At 35.7% G+C, this 13,671-nt stretch overlaps 1 pseudogene; it reads right to left on the minus strand.

Moving 5' to 3' along the window:
- Positions 1–4,378: 4,378 nt before the first annotated feature.
- LOC144251163 (leucine-rich repeat-containing G-protein coupled receptor 4-like) lies at positions 4,379–13,189 on the minus strand (annotated as a pseudogene).
- Between the last annotated feature and the right edge of the window lie 482 nt (positions 13,190–13,671).

A 13,671-nucleotide genomic window follows, 5' to 3' on the forward strand; every position in this document is an offset into this window, starting at 1 on the left:
CACCAGTCTTGATTTCCTTGAACAGGTCATGCTTTTTTTTGAGGCTGATTTAATTTAACTTTACAAGTGTATCCACGAAAGCAGGTTTAGGTGGCCTGGGGAAGTAGCTCAGTGGTAAAGTGCTTGCCTAGCATTCATGGGGCCCTGGGTTCCATCCCTGCTACCAAAAAATAATGCAGTTTTAGGACAATCTTTCAGTGTTTTGATACATCTTGTTTGCCTGGCGTCTTAAGGCAACTAGTCTGTCTACACCTGAGAATTGTTTTTACTTTTTTAAGCCTCTATTATGTGCTAAGCCTCTAACCTTTGCTAAGCACTGGGATAAAAACTGCTGTTACTCTAAATTCCTCATCTTTTGGTGGTGACAAATGTAATTAAAATATGCTGTTATGTGTATTTTATGAGGAAAGAATATTTTGTGGGAACTCGGTGATTGGAGATGGGGATAAAGGTAGCAAGAAGGATGACAGACATTATAAAGCTGGATGCTTTATTTATACTAGTGTAAATTTAGCTCTGTCTAGTTCATAATTTGTATAACTGGTAGAAGTATCATGTGAAAACGGACAATGACTAAAAATAGCACATAAAGTTGTTACTGATCAAAGAGTAATACACCATCCTTGATGAAGTTTGGATCTACAAAATTTGACACAGGACAATGAGATATGATAAAAATATTAACAATCAAAGACATTTCTGGAAGCAGAAGCTATAATAAAATATGATATGCCAGCTAGAGACACAGAGCATGGGAGACCCTGAGTTTGATTCCCCTACCACAAAAAAATAAATATGCATGCTTAAAACTTCTTAAATGGAATATTTTTAAATTTTAGTAACAACATTGAAATGAAGAAAATCAGAGCAATCCAAGTGACTAATAAATTGATCAAAGAATAAAATTTATTTAGTAGAGTTTTTTTCATTCTCTACCCCAATAATTCAATATAGGCATGTCTGGGCTAAAACCTTTCATTAGAACATTTTGAGAATCAGTAATATCAAAAGACCCTAAACTGTTTTAGGACTTCATAAGGAAGAAAGCTTTAGGAGAAATTTCCCAACAGACATAACCTAATGCAAGCATAGTGGAAAACTCACAGGTTTTATCTATGAAAGAAAAAGAATTTTAATCAATGGTTTTTCTCTTAATAAATTTCCATAAATAAGCTGTTGACCTTTCTGATCCTTTTCCTCTATAATATTAAGGAAATAATCTACATTGCAGTCATATTATCTAATTAATCCTCAAAATTTCTAGTTCAGGATCTGACAGATTTAAGAGTAAATTGTATCACTTGAATGCCAAAACTTTTGCACTGTAACTTTTTGGTATGGGAATCTAAGATGTCATATACTTCCCTTCCTCCTTTAGATGTTTTATTTTTTAAAAAATGCTTTATAAAAGAAAGCCCTTTCCTTCATGCTTCAGGGTCATCATTATGACAATTACATTATATGTTAACAATACTGGAGACCCAAAGACTATGGGGCAATTCCATGCTGTGTGTACACATATTTGAATGTAGTCAAGTCTTGTGGTCTCTTATACTGCCTTTACATTATTGGGGCCAAGAAGTCATAAAGAAGAGTATAAAAAGCATTAAAAGATTTTTCCCATATGTTTTACTTACTAATGTCTTTTCTTACTACTCATTTATTTTCACTTTCATGGTATATTTGAGATTTTTTTTTTACTGATTCTGTAACCTGTAAGTGAAGAATGACTTTTCCTTACAAATTCCTGTATGACATTGTAACAAAAATCATGCCAATTTCAGTTAGTTTTAAAAATAATTATTCCTAGACATTTACAGATGAAACAATATGTCTTGGATTGCTTCAAATAATCTAAGAGGCAGAAGGATTGAGGGGCTAGTGAATAAGGTAAAGATGAAACAGGGTTTATTGTGTGTTGTGGTTTTGGTGGTGGGCATGGGAAGGGGAGAGGGAGAGGGGTACCTAAACCATTCTTTTTATTGTGAAAATTTCAAACACATATGAATTTTAAAACAGGAAGAGGCATACACATTTACTAACACCTACAAAATATAGCCAAAATTAAGAGGAACTAAGTTTTGATTGGGATCTAATTTGCTGTGGTTCAGGCATTCACTTAAATTTTATTAAACCCTTTGTTTTCTCATTTGTCCAAAGAGAGCTTGGAGATTATAATACTACATTTCTAGGCAACTGACTACAATTAATATCATGTAGATATTTTTAATCATTTGCTTTTAAATAAAGATTAAATTGGTGATATTCACTTATATTTCAAAATATGTTTTCCACAATATTGTTCAGATTTAAGACAGGATAAAAGTTTTAAGTTTAAGTGTTCTTAAATATTGACAGATAACTATCAAACAATATTTTCTAATGGTTACTTCCAACATTTTTTCTAATAATGCCTTTTCTATTTAAAACTTATAAAATTTGTCTCCATAATAGTTACTAAATGCATTAACATACTTAGTTACAAATTAAGGCAAAATATATTGCTTTCTAGAAACTTTAATAATTTGAAACATAGAGTACAGTATTGTATTTCATACAATATATAGCACAGTTTACCACAGATTTTATATATCTGCTATTCTATTTTTTTAAATGAATGAAGTTTTCAATAACTTGAATTTTGAGAAAACAAGTTTAATTAAGATTATTACCAAGTTATGATTTAATATTTATCAGATGTGTAAATATACAAACCATGATAGCAAATTTTAAAACTTATAAATAGTTGGCCTTACAAAATTACAACACACTGTAAATAAATCCCTCCCACATTTTATACAAACTACATGATTTTGATATACAAAGATTCTGTTTTTACACTGACAATGTACAACCGAGATTATTTACAATGAAAAATGTATATAAACCACAATTTAACATTCTGCTACTGGCAGTCACTATAGGAGGTAGCTTTAATTAAACGAACTGAACAGAAGCCATGTTTCCCTACTTGTGTTGTAAAAATAATTTACATAAGATAAAAATTATTTATATGCACAGTATGTACAGTTTAATTATTAAACTGTAATCTAGCTTAATTTTTTTAGTATATCCAGTATAATAATATGGCAGTAGGTTTGCTATTTAGTACATTGTTCAGAAAACTTATTGGGCAATTATAACTTTAAGACTCTACAAAAAAACATGGCAGAAGACCCTAGATGAGAATCAGGTAAAATTTTTTTAATTTTCAAAGACATAGGACTAAACCTTATCCTTTCTCCCCCACCCCCTTAATGATATGTCTGTCTAGTCTAACCAAAACTCAGCATACGAACTATTGAATAGGTTTTTTTGTAAGTCATGGTATGGGAAATTTTTATAGAAGCATCCAAGTAATAACATAAGTTTAGGAGAATCCAGTTCACTAAGAAATAAATTATGTGCTTTGTGTCATATTTATTTTCAGCTTCCTCCAATTAAAAAATGACCCCAGTTTACTTTCTGTGTAATCCATACTGTAAATAGATGACATACCAACAAAACTGGAAAATATCAGTAGATCCAATGATATTAAGAAGCATTTATTAATGGGAACATTACATGGAGCCATCAAATCCCTTAGGTACTATTAAAATCTCATTAGTAAGTAGTGTAGCCAAAACTACTTCAACTCACACATCAATTAGCCATTTATTTTGTACTAGTAATATAATTGCAAAACACTGAAATCATGGTGAGCATAACAAAGCAATGTAAAATGACCCCAAACAAATGTACTGATTTTTTATTCTATCAGCTGTTAATATGGTTTTTAAAACATCTTCATGTTTATATAGATTTATAAAGCAATTTAACAAAATCTATGATTCTCATGTAAAAGTGGAAATAGAAAACAATGATACCTATGTGTACTCTCACAGTTCTAGGTGGGAGACAATCAAGACAATCCTTTTTTTGGCCCTGTAGTAAGTTGTCCTGAGATTAATGATCAAATATTAGGTAAAATTAGCAAGACTCTTTTGTCAGTTATATAAAGTCACATTTGAACTACCTTTTTAAAAATATTAACAGCTGTCCTTTATCTTGTGCTTAATTCAGAAATGGGTATAAATTTGCTCCTTATGGATCTGAAAAACCTAAAAGTTATATTGCTATACCACACCCCAAATCCTTTTCAAGTTCTGTTTCAAATAGACCACACATTCCTTGGAAATTGCATTTTTCATCAATTAATAATTTAGGCACCTGTTCTTTAAAAAATATCAGGTTTGAGAAATAAACTTCCACCTTCCCCTTCTATGTGACACCAGGCAGTGATTACAGAAGTGCTTCCCAGATGAAAGAATAGAATATGGTTCACTCTGTAAACACTGTGAATTTGGGTGATGGGGGAAACAGTTACAAACACAGTAGTTCAGTCTTTAACTCTTGGTAGATTGTAAGCATCAAGCACCAAAGGGAATCCTTGACTCTGATAGAAGCAGGCTCTATCACGCCTGCACTTGGTCAGAACTGTCTGAGACAAAGGAGTCTTCTTCATCTGCCTAATCAGAGTGGGCTGACTGTGTGCCACAATCAGACCAATATCCCTCTGGTCTTTGGCAAGAAGCCACTGCCAATGCAGGACAGCTGTGTGATTTTATTAAGTGTTTGCATGATACTGGCTTTGTCAAAAGAAAAGATTCGCAGCAGTCACATACAGTCAGGTTACCCTACAAGTGTGAGTACATGCCACAGTCATTGTAGAAATCCTGTTCCACACAACCACCTTGGCTACTGATGGAAACTGAAACTGATCCACTTTTCTTGGTAACGTGTCATTTCAGTAACTTCCAGTCTTCTTTAAATTTTGGATTGAAGAAAATATACAGCACCAGATTTAGGCAAGCAGGCAATGGGAAAAATATCAGAGTAACAGACTTCATTATTTCAGGACTGATAGAGATTGCAGTGATCAATGGTGCAAATGAGAAAAATGCAACAGGGCAAAAAAAAAGATGCAGTTGGTGAAAATTAGCCAAGTAACATGCTTAATCATGCTAGATTGTGAGTTTTCTGAGAGGTCTTCTTTTTCCAAGTTGCAGTAAAGTTTAGTGTAGATGATGGCCATTAATAAAAATGCTAGTGAGTTTAACAGCACTAAAGTCACGGTAAATCCTAATGATGGCATCTCTCCTGTGGGAAATGGCAAGCACAAAGATGATGCAGAATATTCCCCTCTATGGAAAAGGAGGAAACAGCCTGCTACTGCAGCACCCAGAAAAGCAAAAAGGGCTACAATCCGGAACTGCTTGAGATGATTGCTTTTCCCATTTTTCATGATTTTTTTTGCAGATAAGCTTCTTTCAACAGCTTCTAAACATTAATAAAATATGGCACTTTCTGAGGAAAAAAACTGTAAGGAACTCAGCTGCTTTGCAGCCACTGCCAGTGTCCCACCAAATGCCAAATTCAGCAAATCTGCCCCAGGATATGGCATCAAGAAAAGTTAAGATGCCAGTATAGATTCTCATGAATAAGTTAGACACAGAAATCAAGCCTATGAACAACTTGGAGGAAGGCAGTGATGTACAAGATGTGAATGTTGTTAAAATGACTAGCAGGTTGAAAAACAATGCAACCAAGAAAATGAACCACATGGTGAGACATGTCATCTAGCTTCCCAGTAAATATTCACAGGGCTTAATAGCATCTAACATGAAAAAGAAACAGAAACATGAAAGACCTTTTAGAAAATACCATATTTCATTTAATATGCTTGATAGAATGACTATTGATGGTTGATTCTAGAATAAATGAGTTACCTAATTGAATTGAACCAAACTGAAAAAAAATATTGCTTTTAAGATATTTCAGTCACAGACTAGGCTACTTTAAAAATTAAGCAGCTCTTAGAAATGATTTACAGTAGAAGGGGTAGAGAGAGAAAAGGGGAGGGGAGGGGAGGGGAGGGGAGGGGGGATAGTAGAGAATAGGACAGACAGCAGAATACACCAGACACTAGAAAGGCAATATGTCAATCAATGGAAGGGTAACTGATGTGATACAGCAATTTGTATACGGGGTAAATGCGGGAGTTCATAATCCACTTGAATCAAACCATGTAATATGATGTATTAAGAACTATGTAATGTTATGAACGACCAATAAAAAAAAAATAAAAATAAATTTGAAAAAAAAAATAAGCAGCTTAATATCTGGGTGTAGCTAGCACACACCTATAATCCCAGGGACTCAAGAGGTTGAAGCAGGAGGGGATGGCAATTTCAAGGCCAGCCTCATCAACTAAGCAAGATCCTGTCTCAAACTAAAAACATAAAAAGGCCTCAAGGGAGGGTACTCAGTAGTAAAGCTCCCCAGGGTTCACTCTCTAGTACTGAAACAAAACATAACCAGGATTAGTTTCTTTTATTATTTGGTAAGGGCATATAGAGATATTTCCAAGAAAATTTCTACTTTTTCTTTTTCTTTATTCTTTTTTTAAATATTTTTTTTAGTTGTAGATGGACACAATATCTTTATTTTTTATGTGGTGCTGAGGATTGAACCCAGTGCCTCACGCATGCCAGGCAAACACTCAACCACTGAGCTATAACCCCAGACCTCTACTTTTTCTTATACCAAATATACAAAGCACAGAATTTAGCACATAAAGGGTACTTAAATATTGAGGGTCTGTAATCAGATGGTTTATAACTTGCTACTCTTACCTTAAAAAAGCCACTTAAGCCTAATAAGTTGCATTTTCTGATATGTAGATAATAATGCCTACTTAATTCAGTTGACAGCTTAAGTAAATTTGCATACATAAGTACTTATGCAGGTTGCTGGGCACATAGTGGAACTTTAGTAAATATTAGCTTTTTTTTTCTTCCTTCCTTTTCCCTATGTATTTTATTTTTTAAAATATTTGTATTAGTTGTTTATGAACATTTATTTGTTTGTTTGTTTGTTTGTTTATATGTGGTGCTGAGAATCTAACCCAGTGCCTCAAACATGGCAAAAGCTTTACCATTTACCACTGAGCCATTACCCCAGCTCTCTATATATTTTATAACTGATATGCATGTATATACACAGATTTGTAACATTTTAAACCCAATTTCTTATGGCATTTCACAGCAACCTGCTGAAGTTGGTTATGGTTGATAATCAATGTTAACTATTCATACAAAGCTTGGCACAAAACAAAACCCCTCTATAATAGTAAAACCCATATATATATATATGATCACAAGAATGCACTTAGTAGCTGAATTGCTGGTTCTAATGACTGACTTTGACATGCTAGTAATATCACAAATGAAAAATATTTCATTTATAATTAAGGAGTGAAAATGTTTGACTATAAAGAACAAGAAAACTATGATTGTCTAAAAGATGTTTTAACTTTCTGAACTGTCATGAAATTTGACATATACAGTGGAACTCCAGTTCTGCACCATTTATTTGATTTTCAATGAACACAATTTTTTTAATCAAATTTCTTTTCACTCTGAACCCTCAAGAAGTGCTAAAATGGAAGTTCTTTCTCACATTTTATTTGCGAGGAGGGTAGTACAGGGACAAAATCCAGGGGTGTTCTACCACTAAAGTATATACCCAGCCTTTTTTATTTTTTATTTGGAGACAGGATCTCATTAAGTTGCTGACACTGACCTTGCACTTGCAGTACTCCTGCCTCAGCCTCCAGAATGGATCCAATTATAGGTGTGTCCAGTACTGCAAAAGAATGCTGTTTCCTGCCAGGCAACGTGGCACACACCTATAATCCCAGAGGCTCTGGAGGCTGAGGCAGGAGGATCATGGGTTTAAAGTGAGCCTCAGCAACTTAGCAAGGCCTTAAGCAACTCAGTGGGACCCTGTCTCTATAAATAATATATAAAAAGGGCTGAGACTGTGGCTCAATGGTTAAGCACCCCTGGGTTCAATCCCCAGTACCACCGTCTCCTCCAAAAAGTATGATGTTTACTTCTCACTGATCGTCAGTTCTATGTACAATCTCCAACACCTGAATCCTTCATGGGAAAGAGAGTCAACTGCATTCCTAACTGTCAAAAATTAATATCTGCACAATAAAATAAATTACATAAATGATTCTTGCTAGTTGCACTTACTCATCTGTTAAAATTAAGTTTATTCTCATTCTCCACACAAGGAAATGGGTTAAATATTCAAAGCATACATACATAGGCCCTTAAGAAGCTCACAATTCAGCATCAGTTATTAGTAAATTCACAGCACTGATGATTCTAAGTTATAAAATTAATGGCTAACCCAGGCATGGTGGCACACACCTGCAATCCCAGTGGCTCAGGAACCTGAGACCAGAGGATCGTGAATTCAAAGCCAGCCTCAGCAACGCTGAGGAGATAAGCAACTCAGTGAGACCCTGTCTCTAAATAAAATATAAAATAGGGCTGGGGATGTGGCTCAGTGGCTGAGTGCCCCTGAGTTGAATCCCTGTTACCCCGTCACCCTCCCTACCCCCAAAATTAATGGCCAATTCATCCTGTGACATCATACTAATAGGAATCTCTTTGGTAGCACCTGATTTAACAAAAAATATTTAAAACCTTGCCTTTATAGTAAAAGTATAAATCCAAGTTCTCTGGTAGGCAGGCAGAATATGACATTACAATCAAGTAAATATTGGCATCATTTAATAACTTTCCTAAAACTACAACTTCAATGAAGTAAATCAGAAAGAGTAGACAAGATTGCATTTAAAAAAACAATTATAGGTTCATGCTTATAATCCCAGGGGCACAGGAGGCTAAGGCAGGATGATCACAAGTTCAAAACTAGCTTCAGCAACTTAGTGAGGCCCAAAGCAACTTAATAAGACCCTGCTTCAAAATGAAAAAGTAAAACAGGTTGGTGATGTTGCTCAGTGGTTAAGCAATCCTGGATTCAATCAATACCAAAAAATAAAGTGAAATAAAATAATAATGATAATAATAATAATAATAATAATAATAATAATAATAATAATAAAAGAAGAAGAAGAAGAAGAAGAAGAAGAAGAAGAAGAAGAAGAAGAAGAAGAAGAAGAAGAAGACGACGACGACTGGGGACAAAACTCATTAATAAAGCACAAGCTTTGCATTCTGGAGGCCCTGGGTTCAATCCCTGGCACTACAATAAATAAAGAATAATATAAAAACTTTATGGACCAGTGACTTATTTCAGAACTAGTTCTAGACCTAAAGTTCCATCAAGAAATTCCCTCTCCAACTTGATGTACATGACCCTCCCCTGCAAGAGCTGTTAATATGCAGATTCTGATTCAGTGGTATGAGCCTGAGATTCTGCAAGAAATGCTGGTACACTGACCACACTATGAATCAGAAGGCCTTACAGGATCATCTAGTCCCACCCTTATAAAATAGAAATAACGTCCATCGCCAGGAAGATTAGATATATTTGCCCAATGTTTACTTAAAGTAAAATATTACAGCCAAATGGGTTGAGCATTACCTGTTGGGAGTGTACAATGGATAATTATTTGACTACGCTCTTCATTTTCACCAGTGCTGGTGACATTTGCTGCATCAGTGGTACCCGAATATACAACAAAGTATGTTGAATTAAAAGTGGGCAGTTCAAAAGAACCAAATGTTCCCACAATTTTCTCTCCCCTGCATGATGTTAAAGTTCAGTGTATACAAATGTGGCTTGATAATACATTAAAAATGCCAGTAACAGAGGAAAGGCCATTTTTTTCTCACAGACTTCATATTGATCCTTCCCAAACTGATTACAACACATACATTTTGATTAATGCCTTAGGGAGTGTTCTGTTTCTAAAGGTTCATGTACTTGCCTTTCTCCTTTGTCACACTATGGTCTTGAAGCCTGTTATCTTCTATGTTTAAATTTGCATAAGATTCATAGTCCCAAAATGCACAGCACTGATAAGCATATGGTACTGATAAAGTCCTGGAGAAAAAATTGTAGAATACACCCTGAGTAGCAATTTCATAGACATCATTTTGTTTTGTAAAAAGCATTTTAATCTTTGAAAACCCCAACCTGTGGGTCAGAAAAGTCTAAGTATCATATACTTTAGTCTTGACCATTTATCCTCTAGGAACCTTATCTATGTTAAACACTCTGGTAAAGCTCATAAAAATGATCATAAAGATACACCACAAAGTTTCTCCCTTTCTATGAGGTGTCTCTTAAGAAAGGTGGATGCAAATCAAGTATATATAAAGTTTCATAATAATACTGCAATTTAAAGTAAAACTGTTGCCAGGTGCAATGGCACAGGCCTATAATCCAAACTGTCATATATAAAACAGTTTTTTTTGGTCAATGTTTTCTCCAGCCCTACCAATGGTTCTATGGGGTGCCTGACATCCTCTTGTGCAATACCCTTTCTACTTAAAGCAGCTAGTATTTCTACCCAAAAACACTGGCCTCTCATAAGCCAAAGCCCATTAGAGCCCAGGATATTTTGGGGAAACTTGCTAGAGACAGTGGTACAAGAAACTTTATCTGCTTTAAGAGAGAGCCCCGGGAAGATGAGGTGGCACATGCCTGAATTCCCAGCTACTTGGAAGACAAGGCTAGGATGATGGCAAGTTTAAAGTTAGCCTATACAACTTAGTGAGACCATATCTCAATATAAATGCTTTTCAAAAGGGCTGGAGATGTAGCTTAGTGGTAGAGTGCACATGCAAGACCCTTGTTCAATCCCCATACTGCAAAATGAATATATATATATATATATATATATATATATATATATATATATATATATACATATATATATATATATATATATATAGAGAGAGAGAGAGAGAGAGAGAGAGAGAGAGAGAATCTGCAGGAAGCCTGTACATCCCCTTTCCTTAGCTAATTCATGTGGTTAAACCAACTCCAGTTGGCTTCTCTGATTCTTCAGCCCAAACATTCACACTGGATCAGGCAGGAAGGCAGCAATTTATGGGGGATAAACATGCGTCCTCCCTGCCATCTGGAGCCACCCCAATTCCTGTGAAACCTCCTAAAGTAGCCCTCTCCCCATCAGTCCTACTCAGGTAAATGCTGTCTGGTTCTAAGCACTGAATTTGACAAAGAACCTCCTTCCTTGGCCTCTCACATCCTTTGATTATCTCTTTGATGGGTATAAATTGTCTTTTACTTGCCCAGCTCACACATCTCGTAAATGGCAGAGCTTAAGGTTTGGACATTCAGGCTTTTAACCACAAAGTTTAATGCCATATACCATCTAGCCTCATTAAATTAAAAAAAGCAAAACAAAAACAACAACAAAAAAAATAGGGCCCTGAGCCAAACCAAAAAAAAAAAAATTCAAATACCACTCCATATTTTACACTTGGCCTTGAACACATCTTGTAAGTATTGCTGAGAAATAAAGTTGATGCTGCCAATTTTGTAGTCTGGTAGTGATTTGCACTGCTCACCAATGACTTCTGGCTTTTCATCTTCTGGGAACGTGCAGGATTGCACTTCCAGATCACATGACTAGTCCTGACCAAAGAGTGTGCATGGAAGGAGTTTGTGCCATTTCTGGGTGGAGCATTTAATGCTAGTGAGAGACAAGCCTGAGATATTTCTCTCTGATAGGACAAACAATAATGCCCCTTAAGGTGTTTTCTCCATTGAGCAGAGCCCTCAACCAAACTATCATGGTTGCAAAATGTGAGCAAAACACAGATCTTTTTGATTTTAAGCCATTGATATTTGGGGGTTAATAACTATCATAGCCTGCTCTAGTCTATCCTGACTGATTTAGCTAGCCTCCTATATCCATAGTTCAACCAGTTGAGGATCAAAAACTTTCTTTAAAAAAAAATGCTTTGATGGCTGGGGCTATAGCTCAGTGGCAGAGTGCTTGCCTAGCATGTGTGAGGCACAGGATTGGATCCTTACATTGCATAAAAATAAACAAATAAAATAAAGGCATGCTCTTCATCGACAACTACAAAAATGAAAGTAAAATATTTTTTAAAAACTGCATTTATGGGATAGGGTGGTGGCTCAGTGGTAGAGCACTTGCCTAGCATATGTGAGGCACTGGGTTTGATCCTCAGTTCCACATTTAAAAAAAAATAGATAAAACAAACAAATAAAATAAAGGTATTGTGTCCATATGTAACTAAACATATTTTAAAAACTGCATTTTTACTGAACATGTATAGACATTTCTTCTTCTCATTATTTCCTAAACAATACATTATAACAACTATTTTCATAGAATTTACATTGTACTATGTTTATAAGTAATTTAGAGGTGATTCAAAATGTACCAAAATATTTATAGTTTATACAAATATTATGCCACTTTGTATAAAGTGTTGAACATCCATGGATTTGGGAGTCCAGGAGAGGTTCTGAAACCAGACTCTCAAGGATACTGAGGGACAACTGTACATACAGTATGATTGTTTACTCATTGATTCAAACATTTTTCTGCCCAGCTGGTCAAGAGTAAAAGCTTATGCCAAAGTCCTGAAGGACCTAGTTTAATACATCTGGGATGGGGAACAGACCTGTGCAGCCTTCTGGTACTCCCAAGTGATTCTAATGGTGTAGCAAGGCTGAGATTCCTGCATGGCTACATCTTGTGATGGTGTCTACACTTGAGGGCTACCTAGTCTGAGAGGACAAGCCCAGAGCCAGAAAAATCACACTACTAACAGGGTAAATTACCTGAAATATGCAAAAGTAAGTAAGAATATAGAAGCAATTGATGAACAATAAAGCTTTACATGTAATAGAAAGTAGATATGCTTCTTGGAAAATCCATTCATCACATGTAGTAGAAATTAGATATTCTTCTTGACAAATCCATTCATCAACTCTGTGAATCCAGAGCAGGTACCCAAGCTGTCAGTTTAACATGTAGATTATTATCCGTCACTATGCTTCCAGTTATGTAAAACAAAGCTTAGAAAACCTCTAAAGATGTGGCTCAGGGTCAAAATAGTTAGTACATGGCTCAATTGGACTCCAGATCCAGGCTTTTATCTATCTAGGGCCCAAGGCCTTGGCTGATTTATTTCAGGCCCCTGCTTCTCTTCCAGTTTTCTCTCTGCCATGCTACTTACTGCACACTACAGTGCTTTGGCTCCTGCTGTAATATCTGTCTGGTGTGCCCTACTTCAATTCTCACCACCTTGTTTCTGAACCTCAGCCAGGTCATTGAATACGGGGTTGGGTGGCCCAATCCCGGTGCTATGACTGCCCCCATCAGCACATTCCTTTACTGGCTCACTGAGCACCTCTATCATTAGATTGCAGTTGGGTCTCAGTTTCTTTTCTATGAGTCATGTAAGTAGCATTGGGGACACTGTGCTAAAGCACCAGCAATGGCCACATGGATGCTTACCTTGGCTAAATCAAATCACTGCAACCCACAAGACCGATCCTTCCAACAAGACCACACAGTAAAATATTTATGAAAGGCCTTTGTTTTCTTGTAGTTTTGCAACCACTGTACAATTCTCCACCTTTGTGAATCTCAGTTGTCAGATGTAAAATGGACTAATGGGAGTACCTGCCTCACGGTTGTAAGAATTTATTAAGATGAAAACTTAAGTGCCTTGCCTGTTCATAAGGGAGACATGAACTAAATTCCAACCACCTTGGTTGTTATGAGTATCTTCTTATTAAACCACTGGTATTATCCCTACTCAGAATGCCCCCAAAGACATCATCATTAATATTATCACT

Source organism: Urocitellus parryii, chromosome Y (genome assembly GCF_045843805.1).
Source record: "Urocitellus parryii isolate mUroPar1 chromosome Y, mUroPar1.hap1, whole genome shotgun sequence".
NCBI classification, from domain to species: domain Eukaryota; kingdom Metazoa; phylum Chordata; class Mammalia; order Rodentia; family Sciuridae; genus Urocitellus; species Urocitellus parryii.